The 22,375-nt window shown below is 41.1% G+C and overlaps 1 pseudogene; it reads right to left on the bottom strand.

Moving 5' to 3' along the window:
- Window positions 1-13,942, bottom strand: part of LOC116406482 — a 38,880-nt pseudogene extending 24,938 nt beyond the window's left edge.
- Window positions 13,943-22,375: the final 8,433 nt, after the last annotated feature.

The following is a 22,375-nucleotide window of genomic DNA, read 5'->3' on the forward strand; positions in this document are numbered from 1 at the left end:
ACCCCTTCCAAAAGTTTTCCTACTACTGATGTCAGACTAACAGGCCTATAGTTTTCAGGCTGAGAACGGGATCCCTTTTTAAATAACGGCACCACATTAGCAATCCGCCAGTCTCTTGGCACCATGCCAGACCTCAATGAATCCTGAAAAATTAAGTGAAGAGGTTTGGCAATCACAGCGCTCAGCTCATTTAATACCCTGGGATGAATCCCATCCGGCCCTGGACCTATGTTTACCTTTACATGTTCAAGTCTCTTTTGAATTTCCTCCCGAGTGACCCACATGGATGAGGGCCCCCTCCTTTTTCTACATTCTTAAGAGACAAAAAATAATAATACAGGTATGGGATCCCTTATCCAGAAACCCATTATCCAGAAGGCTCCGAATTACTGAAAGCCCGTCTCCCATAGACTCAATTTTAATCAAATAATTAAGAATTTTAAAACTGATTTCCTTTTTCTCTGTAATAATAAAACAGTACCTGTACTTGATCCCAACTAAGATATAATTACCCCTTATTGGGGCAGAACAGCCCTATTGGGTTTATTTAATGGTTAAATGATTCCCTTTTCTCTGTAATAATAAAACAGTACCTGTACTTGATCCCAACTAAGATATAATTACCCCTTATTGGGGGCAGAACAGCCCTATTGGGTTTATTTAATGGTTAAATGATTCCCTTTTCTCTGTAATAATAAAACAGTACCTGTACTTGATCCCAACTAAGATATAATTACCCCTTATTGGGGGCAGAACAGTCCTATTGGGTTTATTTAATGGTTAAATGATTCCCTTTTCTCTGTAATAATAAAACAGTACCTGTACTTGATCCCAACTAAGATATAATTACCCCTTATTGGGGCAGAACAGCCCTATTGGGATTATTTAATGGTTAAATGATTCCCTTTTCTCTGTAATAATAAAACAGTACCTGTACTTGATCCCAACTAAGATATAATTACCACTTATTGGGGGCAGAACAGCCCTATTGGGTTTAATTAATGTTTTATTGATTTTTGAGTAGATTTAAGGTATGAAGATCCAAATTACGGAAAGAACCCTTATCCGGAATACCCTTGGTCCCGAGCATTCTGGATAACGGGTCCTATACCTGTAATTGTAAAAACCAATGAAAATTCTATTCTGTCACTCAATTATTCTATTAATATTTTTTTTTAAAGCATGGGTATAATATGGCAACAGTTCAAATTATATTTTAACATAATGGTTCAAAAATGTTAAAACATTACATTTGTTTTTCTTAATGCCATGTCTTTATTAAAAACCACTTTGCTCTGTGGTAAATAGGGTAAGGCTTCTCTTTTCTTTACAGCTTCATTTCCTTCTGAAGGTTTTACAGCAGATATCTAATGGAATAATGCAAAATGGGGCACAGAGTGCACGGCAGCTTCATGTAACTGGATTTGCTCGCTGCGAAGGGCTGTGGCAGATAGGGAGATTAGTCGCCCGCGACAAATCTCCTTTGTCAAGGGCGACTAATCTCCCCGATATGCCATCCCACGGGCTTGAATGTAAATCGCCGGTGGGATGGCATATTCCCGAAATTGAGGAAGTTTCCTCTCAAGGCAACTTCCTTCTGAAGGCTTTACAGCAGATATCTAATTCCAGAGTAAAGCAAAATGGAGCACAGAGTGCACGGCAGCTTCATGTAACTGGATTTGCTCGCTGCTGCTAAAGGCCGTTATACAATAGCTGTACCTGCTCAAACAGCTCATTTTCTAAAGCAGTGACCCCCAACCAGTGGCTCAGGAGCAATATGTTACTCACCACCCCTTTATTGTTGCTCCCAGTGGCCCCAAAGTAGGTGCCCATTTTACATTTCTGACTTGGATGCAAGTTTTGGAGCCACAAAGACCATGTTTAATGTGAAACAGAGCCTTCTGTAGGCTGCCAGTCCACATTGGGCTACAAAAAGCCAATCACAGCCCTTATTTTGCATCCCTAAAGAACTTTTTTCATGCTGATCAAAAAATTGCCATGTTCTGGCCTTCCAGACATTTAAAGGCACACAAAGGTTTGGATTCATTTCAGCTAAACTGCAAACCTGCAAAAAGTGCAAGGATTCGCCCAAATGCCAAACTAAAACATGGCTTAAGTGCATCACTACATAATTTGTTTTTGGTAGACAGCAGCATTCTGCAATAAGCATTATAATGGGAAATGCTACAAAAATGAAATCTGAAATTTCATGTCATGGCAATAAACTTTCACTGCCCCCCTAAGCAATCTGTCTCACAACATGCAACTAATGACAATTAGCTTTTATACATTGTCTATGCAAAGGGAACACTAGCCAGTGAGGTATTTGACCTGTCAATCAATATCCGACTCCCACATAAAGAAACTGCTGAGAGGGATAGTGAAGGGTAGCCCAATTTTAGAAATGGTACAGAAATATAATATTAATTGATGTCTTGCCAAGAAGAGGCAAGAAAAACTGATAAACATCTAAAAATCGCAGCCCAAGAAATGAGATTTGCTGTTGCGCCTGAACTAAATTTTTCTCTAAAAGTTAAAAATGGTGATAAAATGTCCCCATTTTTCTTACCTTTACATAATATAATCTATAGAACGGACTACAGCTCCCATTCCCAAGGACACCACAAATATTACTGACCCCCTTCTCTCAATCAGATACAAACAAGTATTAATATTATCGAGTTTGTAAAGCACCAATATATTCCACAGCTGTAAAGCTGGCCACACACGTGGCGATTTTCGATCTTTCATGCAACCATCGTTCCAACCCTCCACTGACATTCAGGGCTGAATGGTCAGATATGGAGTTAGAAACAATAGGATTTCTACCTCCTTCTGCCGGATTCAGCCCTGAAGGCAGGATTTTGCTCAGGCGCCCGATCAAAATCTTTTAACCCACCCAATTGGCGAGTCGACCGATATCAGCAGCCTTCTGCAATATCGGTCGGCTCGCCTAGTTTCCATACACGCACCGAATATCGTACAAAATTATTGGTGCGTGTATGGCCAGCTTAAGACAAAAGAAACCAAGCAATATCCAAATAGATTATAGATTGACAAAAACAACGTAACTAAGGTAACGAGGCATCAGAAAGAGACTGCCATGATGAGAACCATTACCAGTAAGTATTTTTCTCTGTTCATCTGAAGATGTTCACTAAAGGGACCTAAGAACACAATCCTATACAGAGCAAGAATACCAATGCAAACAGGTTTCAGCTGACAAAACCAGATCTGAATCGCTTATTTGAGCTTTTCTTGATTAAACGTGTGACTTCCAAGTGGAAATGAGACTATATACAGAAGTTGCCACAAATCACTATGGAATGGCTGAAAGTAAATAGTGTAAGATTGAAGGTGGATGTACACTGGAAGATATCAAGCTAAATGCCCTGATACTGTATGAAGGGCCACACTCACACACATACAGTACAGCCGCCTATCGCACTTCTCTTTTAGATGGATGGCCCGAATGACCAAAACAACACAATGCAAAGAGTTGTCAAAGCTCCTTTTTACTTTACTGTCCGATGATTTTAAATCTACCTGATTGAGGGACCAACCCATAGGTGGATTTTCAATAAGGCTAGAGGAGGCTAAGCCTCCCCAAACCTGCTCTGGCACCCTAAAAATAAAAATATAAAATAAAAAACCTGGCTCTGTTTCTGCTCTGTGCTGCAAATCTTCTCCTGTCCCTGCAAGCTCCGGGTTCTGCTCTAATCAGCTGTCCTCTGTTTGGATCTTTCTTCTTGTATATTCTCCAATCAGAGCACAGCTTTCTTGACAGACAGTAAAATTGACCAATCAAGACACAGATGCAGACAGGGATCGGGAAATTTTGCAAACTGCAGAAATGAAGACTTAAAAAAGAAGAATCTGCAGACTGTAAGTTTACCCATGAACCAGCTTTGAACTTTGCTGCAGTTTTCATCCCACAGGTACTATAATGTATATGTTCTAAAGGCTGACCCACTAGCTGGAATTAAATTGTTTTTTGTCATCTGACATTTATAATATCCCCTACCCTAACAGATGGAGGGTAAGTTAATTTTTCCCCCTGACAAAGCTCATTGTGCTTTTATATATTTGTTATGGTTTTTTGCACATTCTATTTTTTTTTTACTTTTGTCATTGTTTTTTTCATTTATAGTAAGTTACAGTGGGGCCAATGCTGTGTATCAGTGCCAGTGTTATAGTGCCAGGGCCTGAATATCTGCCATCTGTACCCACTGCTCCTCATGGCATATAATGTGCTGGTTTTGTATATAAAGACTGTGTCTCGCTGTATATAACGTGCCTGGGATGTCAGTACCTGCTGCCTCACTTTCTATAAAGCTAACTTAAACACATCTAATGGGGAGGTTAACTTTTAAGTTAACTTGTAGTATGTTATAGAATGGCCTATTCCTAGCAACTTTGCAATTGGTCTTCCTAGTTAATTTTATATAGTTTTTGAATAATTTGCCTTTTGCTTCTGCCTCTTTCCAGCTTTCAAATGAGGGTCACTGACCAAAAAGTATTGCTCTGTGCAGCTACAGTTTTATTTTTCCATGCAGGCCCCTTAACTATTCATATGCCCATCTCTTGTTTAAACCACTACCTGGTATATAAGACCCTAGCAACCAGATAGCTGCTGAAATACCAAATGGAGAGCTGCTGAACAAAAAGCTAAATAACCAAAAAACCATTAAAAATAAAAGAGGACTAACTGCAAATTGTCTCAGAATATCAGTGTCTACATCATATTAAAAGTTAATTTAAAGGTGAACTACCCCTTTAACCTGACTGAACACAAATGTATAGAGAACCCCTAACAGAAGTGCGCGTATGAATGTTTTTACATCCTAAGCATTTTAGGGTTAAAAAAATCCCCCCCACCCGCACTTTTGCAGAGTATGCCTGGGAGTCAGTTGGGAGGTTATTTTTTTACACCAGCAGTGAATCCACTAAGTGTCACATTAGCTGTAGGTCAGTCTGTGTATGGGCCATCTTTAGCCTCCCCAAACAAAAAAGTCATCCTCCGCCTATGGACCAACCGCTATCTATGGTATTTAGATATTGGTCAGATGTCTGGGCTAGCATACACCTACTGGAAAAAGACCCAAACAAATCATGTATGTATGTATGACCAGCTTTACTCTACAATCATGGCTATATGTATGGAACCCTCAGTCGGCAGTTTTGAAAACAGATAGTCTGCCTGAACAGCAAATCTTGCCTATCAGTGCCAGCAGTAGTTGGAAGAAAAAGAAAACCAGAAGGTACAAAGATTAAAGTGTACATGGCTATACAGCCCATGGGCCAATTGGCCAGTGTCTCATACATGGGCAAATAAAAGCTGTTGAATTGGACCAAAGGAGCCAAATCGGCAGTTAATACACTGGAAGATATAAGCTGTCGATATAAGTCCTTTAGAATGATTCACCTGCTTATCTACCGCAGACGGGACTCAACCATCAATATCTGGTCGAAAATCGGGCAGGAATGATTTTCTCATTTGGCTCCTTGATGCAGTGCTCAAGAGAGCAGCTGATCAGACAGGTAGGTTTAAAAATCCCATTGTGTCAGGATCACATTGGCATGTAGATTGGATTTTCAAGCCTGAAATATGGTCAGAATAAGATTTTACTAATTTGATGACCCAAGCAAATATTGGCTTATTTGGAGAGGACCACATAGACATGTTGATACAAACTTCGCTCCAACACAGGCCCAAAATAAGATCCTAGTATTGGCCCCGACCAACAATTCGACAACCCTATTTTTCCAACCTTACCCAGCGAGCATATATCTCTAAGTGTATGGCCAGTTTTATATGGCCTTTCTAGCTTTGTTACTCATCAGACACAGTTGTTATGGAGGCACCGATATGTGACAAAACATGTAAAAGACACAGGTTATATTTTAATAAATAATGTATTCTTATAAGGATTAATATGGTAAAAAAAAAATTCCAGCTGAATAAATGCCTTTCAAGACAGACCACATATGGGCCTGCTTTTGACTTACACAACGGATCAGCTGATGTAACCTTTAATGAATGGCTGTGAAAGAAAGATCCCCAGCACAAATCTCTCTCCTGCAAAATCTGTTGTTCATGTGACAGGCACATGAGCAGAGCATTCTGGTCCAGTAAAACTGTATGTGTGTGAAGAAAAGCTTCCCTGTATTTTTACGCCTCACTGTATTAACTTTGAAATGGATAAAGAGCCCATTGTCTTTGGTTTTAAACTGGAAAATTGTAGGAATCCTAGAGGACAGAACACTAGTATCTTCAGAAGCAGTATTCAAGAGTCCATAGACCATATAGTCACAGATATAATTACTCAAGTAAACCTTCCTCAAGTGGAGTCCAGATATCTTCAGTAATATCCTTCTTGACGGACACTAAAATCATAAATATATTGATAAAAACAGCCTTTAATATGTGTTGCACTGTGGGATAAACCCTTATTCTGCAACAGGTTTCCTGATCATAACGCCAGTATTATTGCGGTTAAAAAAAAAAATTAATCCTGGACTGACGAGACCACAAGAAAAGTGATGAAATGTTTTCTGTGAAAATAAAAGCAGGCATGTTCTCAAAGGCCAACTTAAGGCCTAAGTTAAAACTGTACCTTTCATTAAGAGGGATATGGTGTCTATGTAACCATGCAGAGAACTTAGATCCAAATAACATTCTTTGATATCCATCCCGTCCAGTTTTGCCCACTGAGTGCCACTCTGTAAACTGATGTTGGCAAAAGGAGAAATATGGCAATAGAATGAAGAACCAATAACAATCTCTAGAACAGATACTTCATGCAAAGGAACAGAGGCAGCAAGAATAAAAAGATATTACTAGTGCCACAAGGTTCTAACATCACTTGTTCAAACTTTTGTTGAGCACTTTAGTACATGCCCGTCTTAATGTTCTTAAAGCAGAGCTGCTTGCTGGCCAAATGATTTGGGCATTTCAAAATATTGTAGATAGAAGGCTCAGCATAAATCTTAAGGGACCTCAAAAGTGTCACATTTCCAAATGAACTGAAATGAATTAAATAAATCCTGTGATACACATCAGATCCAGTTCGACCATATCTTCTTGAATGCTGCAAATCCTAGAAAAAGAGCAAGTCTTGGGATCCACTGAAGGGATTGTTTCTTTGCCAGCTACTTGGTAGGAGTAAAGTAGCATGTTTTCATCAATCATCTTAGATTTCCTTTTCTTCTGGTGAAAATAACACCTTCATATTCCACTATTCTTGACAGGATAGTTCACAAAGCATCCACTGTCCAGATCTCCTTGCTACCTTACAGCTTCTTGTGGCGTACAGTTCTTTTCATCTGCTCCTCCAGATATAATGTAAACATCATAAACCACTGAAACCAACAAGGAGGCGGCATCCAGGTTAGGTGATAATACATGGTGATCCGGTCAGTAACAATGGCAAGTTAAACACCAGATTTTGATTATTCCTATATTTGTGGTTAAGCTCATTTAAAAAGTACAAAATGAAATTTGAAAAAAGCAGGCTCATTTAAGATGATGAAACATTTTGATAGAATGATACAAAAAAGGTTAAGATGACCACTAAAGCCAGTGGAAAAACACTTTGGTTAGGAAAGTTAAATCATATAAATGAATAAACAAATATTCACTTATTTAGCAATGATGGAGGTTAAGAGCAAAGTGAGCAGAAAGGAGTCATGACACAGAAATGGTGAAGTATGAGGTGTGCATTTGCCAACTCAGGGGTTGCATAAAGGCAGTGCAAATCCAAGAATTCACTAAGGTTGGTCTGATACATATGTGCACCCCGCAGTGACCCTTAAAATTAGTGTACTGCTCACTGACTGAGGCCATACCGTCAAGGGGTAACCCCGATATATAGATGGTGCTTTCTGACCGACAGCAATTTGCTATAAAGGCTTTCCCTCAGTATTAGGAAGATGCTTCCTAATAATGACTAATTACTGACATGGCAGTATTATAGTGATAATAAGCAGTTAGGGCAAGGCAGCTGTGATTCTATTAGCACTTATGGCAATTATGTTTACATACCCCTTTCCAAGAGAGGCATCATGCCTAGACTTAGGTTTAGCAGAAAATATCCAATAACTCCATACAAAGGACAGTAATCAGTTAGGGTCATAGTTTTCCTTTTTATTTCCAATATTAGCATGTATTTCTTTGAAGAAGCAAAATGGTAATTAAAGCTTTTTATTGCAGAATAAACTTCTATTGTAAAAATATGACTAACCTTCTATAATTAGGAAGATTCTACAGCAGTGTTTCTTAAATGTTTTCTCAAGTAAGCTGTGGTATGTGCTTTACAACACAAACATTGGTTTAGAACCAGTATACGAGAGGTCGCTTAGTACTTTGCATTGTAGAGAAAAAAAATCACATTAAAAGGGAAACAGATATCCACCATAAACTGCAACTGAAGAATAAAATCTAAACTCTATGCACAGTAGTTTAAAGGCAAACTCCACCCAAACAGAATTTAGTCTTTTTGAAAAGAGAATGTAACTTCAAGCACCTTTGCAATAAGCATAATTTAAAAATTATGAAAAGACTGAAATTTTTTTATGTAATACTCTAGTTTGGAAAAGTTAGCTAAGCCCCGCCCCCTGTTGATCTGGCTGACTACTTTGAGACTCAAATAAAATGTTACAGTAGCTGGTTGTCCTCTGCGCACATCCCCCCCAATCCCTGCACACACAATGTTAATAAGGAAAGGAACATTGCAATGCATTGTGGGTTACATAGTCCCTGCATGCTGTCTGTAAGCTGTGGACAAGTTGTTACAATTTGTAACATCTGTGTTTTAGTCCCTCCTCCACTGCCAAGATTTCAAATGATGCAGAAAGAGAACGATTTTGCGCCTGGATTTCAGCATATAAAAATGTTAGGTATTCATACTTTTTGAAGGAACAGGTTACAGTGATAAGTGTATTAGAGGTTTCTGTGTTGCGCTCTAACAAATGTTGGATCGTAAGCCGGAGCTCCCCTTTAAAGGACAATAAAAGCCAAAATCCCTGGGGGTACTGATCACTAAGTTGGGAAAAAGTAAGAGTTTAAATGGCTCATGCAGAATATAATGCGGCCATTACAACTCTTCTGCCCAGTGTTCCCCTGAGCTAAAATAAAGGGGACCGTAACAGAGCGAGGGAGGAGTTTAGGGCACGGGGCCATGATAGGGTTAGGAAGAGGGCCCGGGAAGGAAGTGTTAGGGGTGAGGGATTGTGGGTATTGTAGTCCAAAAGGTGATTGGCCGCAAGGGGGAAGGAGCAGAAGTAAAGAGGAGGAGCGCGGAGGAGAGGGGCCATCTTGTTTCCAGCAGCTCCCACCCGCCCTCCCTTATTTGGGAAAGCAGGGGGGGGGAGGGAGAAGGTGAATGAATGGAACATAGTCGCAGCCGGCGGAAGGTTAGGCCTGAGGCTAGGGCTTACAGCCATAGGGCGGTGGTAAATGGGGGTTTCTAACCTCAGGGAACTGTTTGCGGTAGGGGGCAGTTACAGCTTCCACAAAGCAGCCTTCAGCGGCTTGTTGTTATTATGTTTTCAAAGAATAAGTTATGGTATTTAATTACATTAATAGGTTATGGTTAAATGGGGTTGTTTGGCAAATTTGATATTGTTGTAAATAAACGGGCTGCGGCCTTTTCTACCCAAAATGGTGGTGTGTGTGCTTTCATTGTCCAGGGGCAGAAGGGATAAGCATAAGGGGATGGTTTGCCTGGGAGGGCCCAGGAAATTGACGCTGCCCTTATCATGGTTTGTACAGGAGTACAGATATTCCTGTACTGTGCATGTGCTAAGGAGAGCACATTCATTGGTCTAAAACAGTTGCATATGATCTGCAAGGAGGAGGAGCCTTGACCCAGAGTACTAAGTTAGTAATTAAAATCACTAACTAGTTGGCAATATCAACCTACAATCAAAGTACTCAAAATAATTATAAATTAAATAAAAAGTTCTACCCTCTCCTTTAGTTTAAATCTAATGAACAATTTTCTTATAAATGATCTCATTCCTTCCTCTATCTCTGGTTTTTTTAAGATTATAGGGGAGTTTATTGCGATAAATCTCCTCTATCACGTAATCTCCTGCAAATGCCATCCCACCGGCAATAAAGTGAATCGCCAGTGGGAAAATATATGCATCGCTTAGTTTTTACAAAGTTGCCAATAGTTTCCTCACAAGGCAACTTCGGAATAAAGCGCAGCGTAGGTTTTCCCACCATCAATTGAATTTATTGACAGCGGGAAAGTATTTGCAGGAGATTAGTCGCTCGCGGTAGAGGATCTCACGTGTCAGCAGCCTAAATCATACGTTTATTATATTCTACTACTTTTAGTTTCATTATTCACAGCAGTCTGCAAAAAACAAAAAAAAATTAAATGTTTGTTTTGCCTATTAAGCAATTTAGAAATGTTTACTTGTGCAACGAGTTGTATAATAGACTTTAAAATACAAGCTAGAGGACTGAACAGACTCTTGTGAGAGAATTTTGTACTAATTTTCTTAATGTTATTAACCTAAAATCCACAAAGCTAAAAGTCTGACAAAGACAACATGGCCTTTGCAAAACTGGAGCAAAGTAGTGCAAGCACATAATATATGTAATATTTCCTCACACTCATCTTACTTGCCAGTAGGCATTAAGGAGAAATAAAAATGGTCAGTAAAACTAGTTTTACTGTTGTCTTAAGTGTGCAGTACATGACAGGGGATAAAGGAGGCTGCTGCAGTGCAAAGAGTTCAACACTTACCTTTCCTTTTGCACTATGACTTTGTCCACATCTTGTAATGCACATTGCTTTAGGCAAGTGAATAAGTCCAGTGTAAGAATGAGCAGTGAAAAGAAGTCCACAAGTGGCCATGTAAGCAGAGACAATACAAAGATGGACAGGGGGCTACAGGTTTATTTGGGAACATGATTTTAAAGTGTCACTGTTTTTCCATCCCAAGTGTAAAAACAAGTGGCAATGTGTGTGTAAAAACCTTTTAGGTCTACTTTAGTCTGCCTTGCAGCATTGGGGTCCAGCTATTAAATCCAACTAGAGGACAATCTGCAAAATGTTTGCAAGTTCTCCAACATTCATACATACAGAAACTTGAGTGTGCGCGAGTGTGTGTATATGATAGAGGTTGATGTGCCTAATGTACAAAGTGTAATAGTGAAAATGGGGGCAACTCAGACCCTTCAGACCAAGTTGGCAAACAATGCAACCCCTCAAAAAATAAAAGAGGTGGATGGGAGGAATGCAGTTGCATATAAAATGTTATTTTCAGGAACTAAGATTTTTAAATGTACAGTTATATATTTTGTAATGGTACCATAGGCTCTAACATGCATGCAAATGTTTTACTAGCATCCCTGTCTGTCAAAAAGCAATTGCTTCTGTGTAAACATAACATCTATAATACAATGGATAATCTGCCTTAGTGTTACAGCACTGAATATTTATTTCCTTCCTCTCTCCTTGAATTGCTGCAGGTCTCTGAGCTCTTTCGAGCACAGATGTAAGCTTCCCCCTTTCCTTACCCCCAACTTGCACGTGTGAATAAGGTGCAGAGTGCAGCTACTCGCCATCCAGAAGTGCTCTGCGCATGGGCACTAAGGGTAATGGCTCTTGTACTTCAGTTGAGGGACATCCCAAATGACCCCTAAGAAGCTTGTAATGGTAGCATATAAAAATAAAAGTATCCCACATAAAATAATATGAATATAAAAGACGTCCCCTTGGAGTTTCATGTCCTGTACAAAAGCATTCAGCCAGTGACCTGGTCACAGAACTCCTTGGGTAAGTGCTTTTACTAATGACACAAGGTTGCCAAGTGAGCGGATGTTCTCCTGATATGCCTACCAATGGGCAATATCGGGCTAATCCGGACATTTGGCCCTAGGGCCAAAATGACCGAATAGAAATGGCAGGTATAGGTGCCGTCGGTTCGGGGACCACATCAACGAGCCAATGCGGTCCCCAATCTAACGGAAAAACCAAATCTTGCCAATCGAGATCTAGCTGATCTCAGGGCAGATGTCAGTCAGGCAGGCCTGTCATTCGGGCCAAACATGGGCAGATAAGCTGCTGAATTGGTCTAAAGGACCGATATCGGCAGCTAAAATTGTCCCGTGTATGGCCATCTTAAGACTCTAATTCACAAGGCTCAGCTTTATGAGGCAAGGACAAAAACTTTGGCCAACACTGCTCTAAATTATAGGTTACACTTCAGACTGAGGTTTTTATTTTGTATGGAAGTTAAGTTTGTCAGTTAAAAGATTAACAAAAGCAATTGAGAATATGTAAGCCTTATACACCCCAATTTAGCAGCGCTAAAGTAAAGAGACATTCCACCAACACAGTTTTTAATGCAAATCTTTGAGAAATTTTAGCACTTAAGCAGTAATAAAAATGATACTATAAAATCATCAGCATCCCACTAATATAAAAATGAATATATCTTACCAATGTTTCTTAAGTTTTATAGGTGAAAAAGAAAGAAAACACAAGCATATTTCAGATGTAACCTACTAGATAAAGTAAATTGTGAGTTTAAAAGTCACTAAATACTGCGCACTGCTGTGCTCATTACTGTAAAATAATAAGGGTAAGCACAAGCATTAGCCCCAGACTTTAATGGTATTTGTGTAGAGAAAGTACAGTTCCCATAAATGATGTATGCATAGCCTACAATCACAGTTTCTTTTAATATTGTATAAAAATATAAAATAGATGTAGCATCCCAAAGAAAATACTATTCACATGGGTGGAGTGGGAAGGCAGAGTATGAGAACCAAAGGGTCCCAATAATGTTCAAATAATGGAAAATATAAAGTGTGCCTAAAAGTTATGAACAAAACCATTTACGCTACACAGGATTAACCAGACATCATAAGCAGCAGAATAACAGAATAACATAGGATGCACACCAAATTCCCAGATTTTCTGCCTCTGAGTCGTATAGTTAACTGCATTAATCAAGTATACAAACATGTTTTCAATATTGTGCATACAATCATTTTTAATTGTCTACATTTGCAGTGTAATTCTATGCACCGTAAGCCACACATTTGTCCTGTTCCAAGAATGGTTGCTGCAAATAATAAATTATGCAGATAACATTTCTTTCCTATAATTGTTCTTTTGTAAGTGCATGTTCTATATGTTAAGACCTTAAAAATATTAAAGTATGTTAAAACAAAACCCACCCAGAAACATTTGAACATCATGCCATTTTATTGTTAAGGCTAATAGACTTAGGATACCATTCAAATTAGTCAGTTGGGGTAAATATAGAGGAAATGAATTACCGGTACTAAATAAACGACACAGGAGGCAATAAATTGACACGACAAATAAATAAAAGTCTAAAGCACTCCATACCATTAAAATGTTTTAATGTTGTTGCAAAAACACTATGCAACAATCATCGCTGCAGTTAAACACCTTAAAAGTCAGCGCTTGCAATTTCAGCCCCAGATTACAAGGTAAGGAACATTAACTAATATAGTGTCCTACCAGTTATTTCTCAACTCAGACCTAGAACATGTTTGTGAAATAAAAAAATCAATTAGTAAGAAAAAAAAATGAAAATATTAACCTCTGCTTCAATGTAAAGTTTCCAGAATCTGCCAGAGCTCGGGAACTGGGCAACAAGTCGCTCATATGTCTTCCGTGCTTTGTCTATAGGCTGATTCTAAAATTGAAATAAACAGCATTTACAATATTATGACTGTGTGGAAACATTTTAGAATCTCCTGAATACAGCCACCTTTGGTACTCAAGAGAATACATAATGTAACCCTATGTCACTAAACCTGTGCCTCGCGAATGAGAATGCTCCATGCATCAAGGTCATACGGATTGTCTTCCAATTTCTTTTCCGCTTTCTTCACCTTTTCCGGAACATATTCAGCAGCCTTGTGGGGAGAAAACAGATAACAGGATTATGAACAGAATTACAGGTAATTTGGCTATCCGTGTATCAAGCAGTTTTTTATGCATTTTGCCTGTACCGATTCAGCAATAACATTCAACACATTCCATAAAATTTACTATATAAAAACTACTATATAGTTTAAGTCGCTCTGGATGTGTAATTGTAATATGGCATTCACACATCCAGCACCTTTATGAAAGAGAACCTTCAGTGAACTGAAAGCATACAGTAAGCAGCTTTGCTCAAACACACCCAATACCTTTTATTTAATGTCAGGGCTGCCCAAGAGAAGGACTGCAGGCTGGATATTGCCCCCCACCATGAATTTTTAAGGGGCCCAGTTTTACCCAGGAGTGCACAGAGCAATAATCAACTAATTATAAAACCTCAGAAAGCAAGTGTAGCCAACCAGCAGGCACCAGTCTGACATTTATTTAGGAATAACAATACAACATTGAGAAGCGCTGGGAAAGGCTCTTCTATAAACCCAAACACAACACCCTAAACATGTCTGTAATACCTGAGTAGTATGTAATCATTACGGCATTATGAGTATTTCTGGTCAGCCAGCTATAAAGTTTTAGGTAGGCAATAACAATAGGATGGTATAGAAGTAAAGACTCAAAGATAATGTAACAACAAAGAAAAAAAAAAACTATATGAAGGCACAATCCTTAAGTGGTGACTGTCACCTGAACACATGGTCTCTCTGAAGTTGAAGGTCATTGCCCCAAGAGCTTGCAGGTTATATCCTTGACTATAGATGCAAATGGCCCCACAATATCAGAATTGACTACAAAACGATCAAAGCTGCACGTGGCCCAATATACATCAAAATAGAGAACACGTATTTACATCATGCACAGTGCAGAAGTGCATCGTGTGTGTAAAAACAATTATTTTAGTGCTGGAGGGATTGGGGAGGCACATATTTCTCTCCCCCAATAAGCCCAATTTTTTCCTGCCCCTCTTTTTTCCCTGGGGAGAACACTGCATTACACTGTATTGCTGGCTTGTCTGGTATAAGATACAGTCTACTGAAATGTCCCTCTTGCTGGTCTAGGAAACGTCACTGCACTGTATTTCTGCTCTTACTGCATTTACACTGTGCATATTACACCATACTTACTATAAGTCCTTTGCACAACATTACTGGGCTGATGGAGGGAAGAAATACAAAGAGCCAAGTAGAGTAATGCTGCCGGGTCTGTACATGGTATTACACAAAGCTCCCCTGTATTTCTGGCCTGTCTGGTATCATATAAATAAAAATGTGTGGCTTGGAATAAGTGCAGGTAAAAAGAATAAAAGGTGGTGTCTGGATTATTTTTTAAATTCTGTAAAATGACATCATTAGATTTTTACTTTTCATATTTGGAATTTATATGGGTGCACAGCTTACAAATCTCTGCAGCGAGTTTGACAGATTAGGGGAGGTCCCAAAATGCATCATTCTAATTGAGCTCTATATAAACCCAATAACAGCCATGCTACAGACATCCTTAAAGGGATACTGCCATGATTTTTATGGGGTACTTTTTATTTCTAAATTACACTGTTTTTATAGCAAATAATTCACTCTGCCATTTAACATTTTATTCTTGAACCAACAAATGTATTTGTAGCTGTAATATTGGTGTGTAGGCGCCATCTCAGTGCATTGTGCCTGAGTCTGAGCTTTCAGAAGGAGCCAGCGCTACACATTAGAACTGCTTTCAGCTAACCTATTGTTTCTCCTACTCCCATGTAACTGGAGGAGTCCCAAGCCGGACTTGGATTTCTTATTATTGAGTGCTAAAAACTCCCCTTGACTAACATTTCGTTAGCCATTTAAAGGGGACCCCTCACCCAGATATAAAAAGCTGTACAATAAAAGTACTTTTCAAATTAAACATGAAAGCCAAATTATGATTTTTTATTAACACATCCATACAAATTATAACTTCATTAAAAAATGCCAGATGTCAATCATACATTGTATGCCCCGCCTCTTAGGTACTGTAGATGTCAGGTGACAAAAAACAATTTAATTTCAGCTAGTGGGTCAGTCTTTAGAACATATACAGTATAGTACCTGTGTATAGTACCTGTGGGATGAAAACTGCAGCAAAAGTTCAAAGTTGGTTCTTGGGTAAAGTTTACAGCCTGCAGATTCTTCTTTTTTTAGTCTTCAATTCTGCACTGCCTCCAGTTTGCAAAATCTCCCGATCCCTGTCTGCATCTGCGCCTTGATTAGTCAAAAGATCAGAGCACAGCTAATTTCTGCAGAACCCGGAGAAGATTTGCAGGGCAGTGCAGAAACGGAGCCAGGTTTTTTTTTTTTTTAAGGTGCCAATGAAGGTTTGGGGAGGCTTAAGGTGGCCACACACGTGGCGATCTGACGATGTTTCGTGCGACCATCGGTCGCATGAAACATCGACAGATCCGCCACACACCGTCAGGGCTGAAACAGCAGATAAGGAGTTAGAAACAATAGGATTTCTACCTCCTTCTGCCGATTCAGTCCTGCCGGCAGATTTTGGTCAGGCGCCCGATCAAAATTTTCTAACCTGGTCGATCGGCGAGTCGGCCGATATCAGCAGCTTCCTGTGATATCGGTCGACTCGCCGACATGCCATGCACGCACCGAATATCGTACGAAACCGATAGTATCGGTGCGTGTATGGCCAGCTTTACCCTCTAGCCTTATTGAAAATCCGCCTATGCTTGTTATAGTAGGAACCTTGTTTCCATTGCCTTCATACTGTTATGGCTATGTAGCCACAGCCATAGTGCCGCCCATTACGGCCCATACATCCCATGAATACACACGGACCCCTCTCCCCAGCAACACTGGTGCCTATAGGCAAAAGTCAGAAGTTAAAGAGACAGTAAGTAACTGTGCATGGGGCCGCTGCCAGAGGGGGATATACACATATACATATAAATACACACAGGCACATTTACTATATGGCACACAGAGCTGTGCCTCTGCTTCTCTCCGCCTGCGCTTTCTCTGATGCCCGATGCCTAGTTGCCCTTTTTCACGCCAAAATCTGCCCCATGTATCTGCACCCAGGCCGACGCAGTGCCAGTGTGTTTTTTAAAATGAAAAAATCCAGTGCCCGATACAGAGCAAAGCATGGCGAGGAGAAAAACTGGGTCTGACTGGGGGCCAAGACATTGGGGCACTAGTCTGGTGGGCCCTGGCCCTCGTGGGGGGACCGGTTTGGGGAAAAGGTTTTTCATTTGCCAAGATACACAGTGGCACAGGGGGGTGAGGGTTTAGCAATGGAAATGATGGGAAGTAGTTAAAATAATCAAATTAAGTTATTCCGCTAAGGGGCCGCATCCTTATATGCCTCCATGGCACTCTATAGGTTAATTCCCCTTCGCAGCTCTAGAGACATAAAATACCTCAGGTTCCCCTCAGTGCTACATTAACAGAAACCTTATTTATTATTATTATTTATTCCCAGTTATTTATATAGCGCCGACACATTTCCGCTGTGTTTTACAGAGATTATTCATCATTCACATCTGTTCCTGCCCAGAGAAGCTTACAATCTAAGGTCCCTATCACATTCACACACACTACGGTCATTATGCCTGTATGTTTTTCGGAAGCCTGATTGGTTGAATGATTATTCAATAAAACAATGAGTTTTATTATTCAATAAAACAATTAATGGTTAAATTCCCAGCACAATGCCACTGCCGGTATCATAACAGCATGAAATTGTGCCCTGGGTATAAGATCGCCTGCGGTTTTTAATAAACTGATTTTGGCCCCTTGGCAACCTCTGCTAAATATGTAATGACTGGCACACTGGCAGCTAAAAATACATTCATGTATATGGGTCTCACCTACTCACCGGGGGCACATTCTCCTTCTAAGAGCCAACGTGTCGCCCTCTGTGAGGGATCAGCTATGGCCTCTTCTTTCATTTAAATAGAAGGAAATATCAGCTCATAGAGGGGGAAATTGTTCCCCACTAGCGACACTAATTGTCTTACCTCCTACCCCGTCCGGTGAACCTCTTCTTTAAAAAGGGCACCATCCCAAGGTACTACTCTTCTGCTGAGTGGGCCATCTTGTTCCTGGCTGTCGGGTGTCCTCTTTCCAGGGCACAATCACGGGCAATACAGAACATATGCCATGTGTGAACTCAAGCAGGAGACAACTGGGAGCCAGGGAGAAGATGGTGGTTGTCCCCTTCATGGCAGGTGTCCGACTCCCTGGAATAAGATACATGCCCAGGTGGCTGAGCAGTATAGTGAGAACCAGTGAGCCCAAACTGGCCATGTAGGGACGGTACTTACTGCTCTTACACCAAGCGATGGAACCAAATGGGTGCATTGCCAGTGTGTGTGGCCATTGTCAATGACCAATGTGTAGCACACTATTATGTGTAGGAGATAGCTCCCAGCACTATTTCTACACACAAGCACCCATCCCAGTAGAACGTTTCTATGCCCAGAAAGAGATATTGCCGTGTCGAGAACCTGAAACACCACAACATCAGCACCCCCACCCACATACCATTTATTTCTAATGACTGACAGATGTCTTTGTAAAGGACATGTATGACTACAATAATAATGTTAGAAGCTCCCTGTTAGCCCACTCTACAGTCTAGGTTGGTGATTTTCTGAAATCTGCCCACCTTTGAGGTCCAAAATATGGTCAGGTCCCCATTAAATGGAAGACATTGCTGTATGGGTCATTCCCTCATAATTCCCAGACTATCTAGAACAGCAAGTGAGTGTTCATTTCAGTTCTTACCCTAAGTGACCGTCAGGTTGCCGGCCCCCCGGGAGATCCTCCGCTGCAGCGTTAGGGGCACATACTGCCGGCTTGGCACTGGCTCAGGTGGGGACAGGTCGGCCCAGGTAGGGTTGGCTTGGCCGGCTGGAGGTGGGATCGATCGCTCACCGTTTGCTGTTGCTTTGGGGATGAAACTGTCATTGCAGCCTAGAGACGGCTTTTCATTGAGAAAGGGATCACGTCGCAGGCAGGAAAATGTGAGGACACCGAACGTCTGGGGAAAGGAGACACCTAGTGGCGGAATAGTGCAAGTGCATAGCCGGGCGCAATAGGGTAGCGGAATGCAAATATTAGAACAGATGTGAGTGTATAGGAGCGTAAAGGGTCATGGGAGTCTATAGAAGAGCAGAGGGTCATGAGAGTCTAGAGGAGCCCAGAGGTTCATGGGAGTCTATAGGAGCGCAGAGGGTCATGGGAGACTATAGGAGCATAGAGGTTCTTGGGAGTCTATAGGAGCGTAGAGGTTCATGGGAGTCTATAGGAGCATAGAGATTCATGGGAGTCTATAGGAGTGTAGAGGTTCATACACATCCCTGCCCCAAAGAACAACCTGATGCTGTCTCACTTGTGTTACTGATGTTGATGCTGGCAATTCCCACTCACATACACCTGTATGTAACTCTGCGCTGTTGCAAAGCTATAATGCCAGTCTGGGTGAGTTCCTGACTCTCCTAACTGCCCCTTTAATATCACTTTGACTATCACATCCATGGCACATGGCACCAGTAGCACCAGACTGGGCCAAATTTAATATCAATTCTAATATGAGGAGTTTGTGTGGCCTGTACAAAGAGATGCCATAACACTATACCAGCATGGGTATTCCTTGGTACTAAGCATTAGCCAGCAGGAACAGCCCTCTGTGTTTGCTCATAGCCTGTATATAGGGGGAGATACAGTAACACCATGACAGTGTGTCTATTTCAGAAAGAACAGCCCCCTAACTGTGCCCATAGCCTGTATAGAGAGATACTATAGGGCACTGCCCTTGGAAGGCTACCAGGCTGCCTACTGTATAAATACCCAGGCCCAGACTCAGAATAGCCCCTGGCATTTCAAGCACACAGAGGCCCAAACAGACCCCCCCAGGCCCAATAAATAGTGACTGTCTATGGCACCTTACAGCAGCCCCTCTGGCATTTGCCAGATTCTATATATTGCCAGATCCCAGCAGAGCATTAGCAGTATTTAATCCCACAATGCATTGCAGGTATCCTCCATGTGCGGAGCATGTAATGTGTGATTATAATAATAGGTCCAGGCATTTTAAGCTGACCCTATAAGTAAGGTGTTAGGCTGTTCTCCATGTTCAAATAAATGGCTGGATGGGTGGATCATGGGCATGAATTTGGAATGACTAGGGCAGATCAGGGGTATGACCATGTGTGTGAGGGGGTCCAGATGAATGACACTATGGGGCCCCAATAACAAAACAATGATGCGCACACACGGCCATGCCCTTGATTAGGGTCGGACTGGCCCACCTACTAACCGGGAGCCCTGACCCTAGTGGGCCTCACCGATAGCAACCATGGGGACCTGTTATCCAAAATACTTTAGCCCTGAGGTTTTCCGGATAAGGGATCTAACCATAATTTGGATCTGCATACCTTAAGGCTACTAAAAAATAATTTATACATAGAACCCAGAAATAATAATAATTGTTTTGCCTCCAATTAGAATTAATTATATCTTAGTTGGGATCACATACATGGTACTGTTTTATTATTACAGGGAAAAGAATATCTCTTTTTTTTAAATTTGAATTATTTGATCAAAATTGAGTCTATGGGACATGGCCTTCCCGTAATTGGGAGCTTTCTGGATAACTGGTTTCCAGATAATGGATCCAATGACTGTATATTACTGATTTCAGAATAATAGGTAGTATTTCCCATTTAAACTAGCTAGAACTTTACTGCCCTCACCTGTTCTCCTGTCTCACTGCAGGTACAGGGAGTTGTAGTGCAATGAATAGGGCTTGGGCCAAATATACTTTTTTGCCTGTTGGTTTCATCACAGAAAATTGATGGTATTGTGTGTAGTACAGTAAGAAGTATATGAGGAGGGGCTATGTTATATTGGTGGGAACGGATGGGTTGTGTGTATAGAAGGGACTAAGTATAATATACAGGGGGACGGTTATACAGGGTCAAACTATAAATCCATATTACATATAGAGATATAGATATATAGAGAAACACATATCCGAGCTACAAGGTATTTCATACAGATGTTCAACACCATCAGGACAGCCAACAGCCCAGCCTTGTTCCATATCAGGCTAAATTAGTACCACGAGGCACAGTACTGGGGGACTATTAGTAGCAATGAAATGTAGAGAGATAAAGCACACAAAGTCTTGGGCTGAAGACCCCATGGGCCCAATGGATCTTACCTACAGGACTCTGGCACTGCCACCCAGCCCTCCTACTGATGCCAATTCAAAACGCTGTAGTTTGATTCCTCTTCAGGGTCAGAGTGGGCCGGAGGGGCACTGGGAAAAAACCCCGGTGGGTCCGGGGCCCTAGTTTCCCCTGCCCCAGACCCAATCTCCGTGGCGCTCCCCCGTCCCAAGATCTCCCTCCCCCGTCGTAAGACTAAAGCAGGCACTATGATAAAGATCACTATGACTGGGTTCAGACTTATTCTCTGATTTTTATTTCTTTATCCTTTATCTCCCACCCCTGCCCCCTGATTTCACTTTCTCTTTAGTTACCCTTTCCCCTTGCCCCACAGGTCTCCACCCTCTGTAAACTTCCCCGGCAATACCATAAAAATGCAAAACACCATTCAAATATGTATTAAAATATTTATTTATAAAATAGATATTATATTTATGTATTTTAGAGTTATTTATATCAATTTAGGTTGGAAAGGGCTTACTTCCATTAAGTTAAAGTTTTAGTGTAGATGGAATGTTCCTATTTAGTAGTTGATACAGAGGAAGGCAAAAACCCCCATTTGAAGCCGGAGCCAATTTGCCTCAGAGGGGGAAAAATTCCTTCCTGACTCCCAAAGGGCAATCGGACAAGTCCCTGTATCAACTTCTACTATGGGTTTATATGTTTATGTCAGTGTCCCTGTATGTAATCCTTTGTTTAAGCTAAATAATGTATGGGCAGCATTTTTACAGAGCTAATGTTGAATGAAGAAAGGGGGCCATGGGTGGAGGTATAGTAATTAGTAATTAGGGTTCCACTAGTGGAGCTGTGGTAGTCTATAAATAAGATAATGATAATTAAGCTGTAAAAGGAGGCACTGTTTGAGCTGAGGTAGGTGGAAGTGCTGGTGGTGTATCAGCATGATGTTCTGCCTGCAGAGGAGCCGGCCGGGTTGCCTAGGGCGCCCAGTCAGCTTGGCCCTCCCCTGTGTGGAGTTGCAGTACTGTCAATAGAAGACACCACTGGTGGAAATAAATATGGTGAGAGATGGTGGGAGATGTGGTGGCAGATGGAGCTGGAGGTGTGGTGGCAGATGGAGCTGTAGGTGCTGTAGGTGTGGTGGCAGATGGAGCTGTAGGTGTGGTGGCAGATGGAGCTGTAGGTGCTTGAGGTGTGGTGGCAGATGGAGGTGTGGTGGCAGATGGAGCTGTAGGTGCTGGAGGTGTAGTGGCAGATGGAGCTGTAGGTG

Source organism: Xenopus tropicalis, chromosome 4 (genome assembly GCF_000004195.4).
Source record: "Xenopus tropicalis strain Nigerian chromosome 4, UCB_Xtro_10.0, whole genome shotgun sequence".
In the NCBI taxonomy this organism is placed as follows: domain Eukaryota; kingdom Metazoa; phylum Chordata; class Amphibia; order Anura; family Pipidae; genus Xenopus; species Xenopus tropicalis.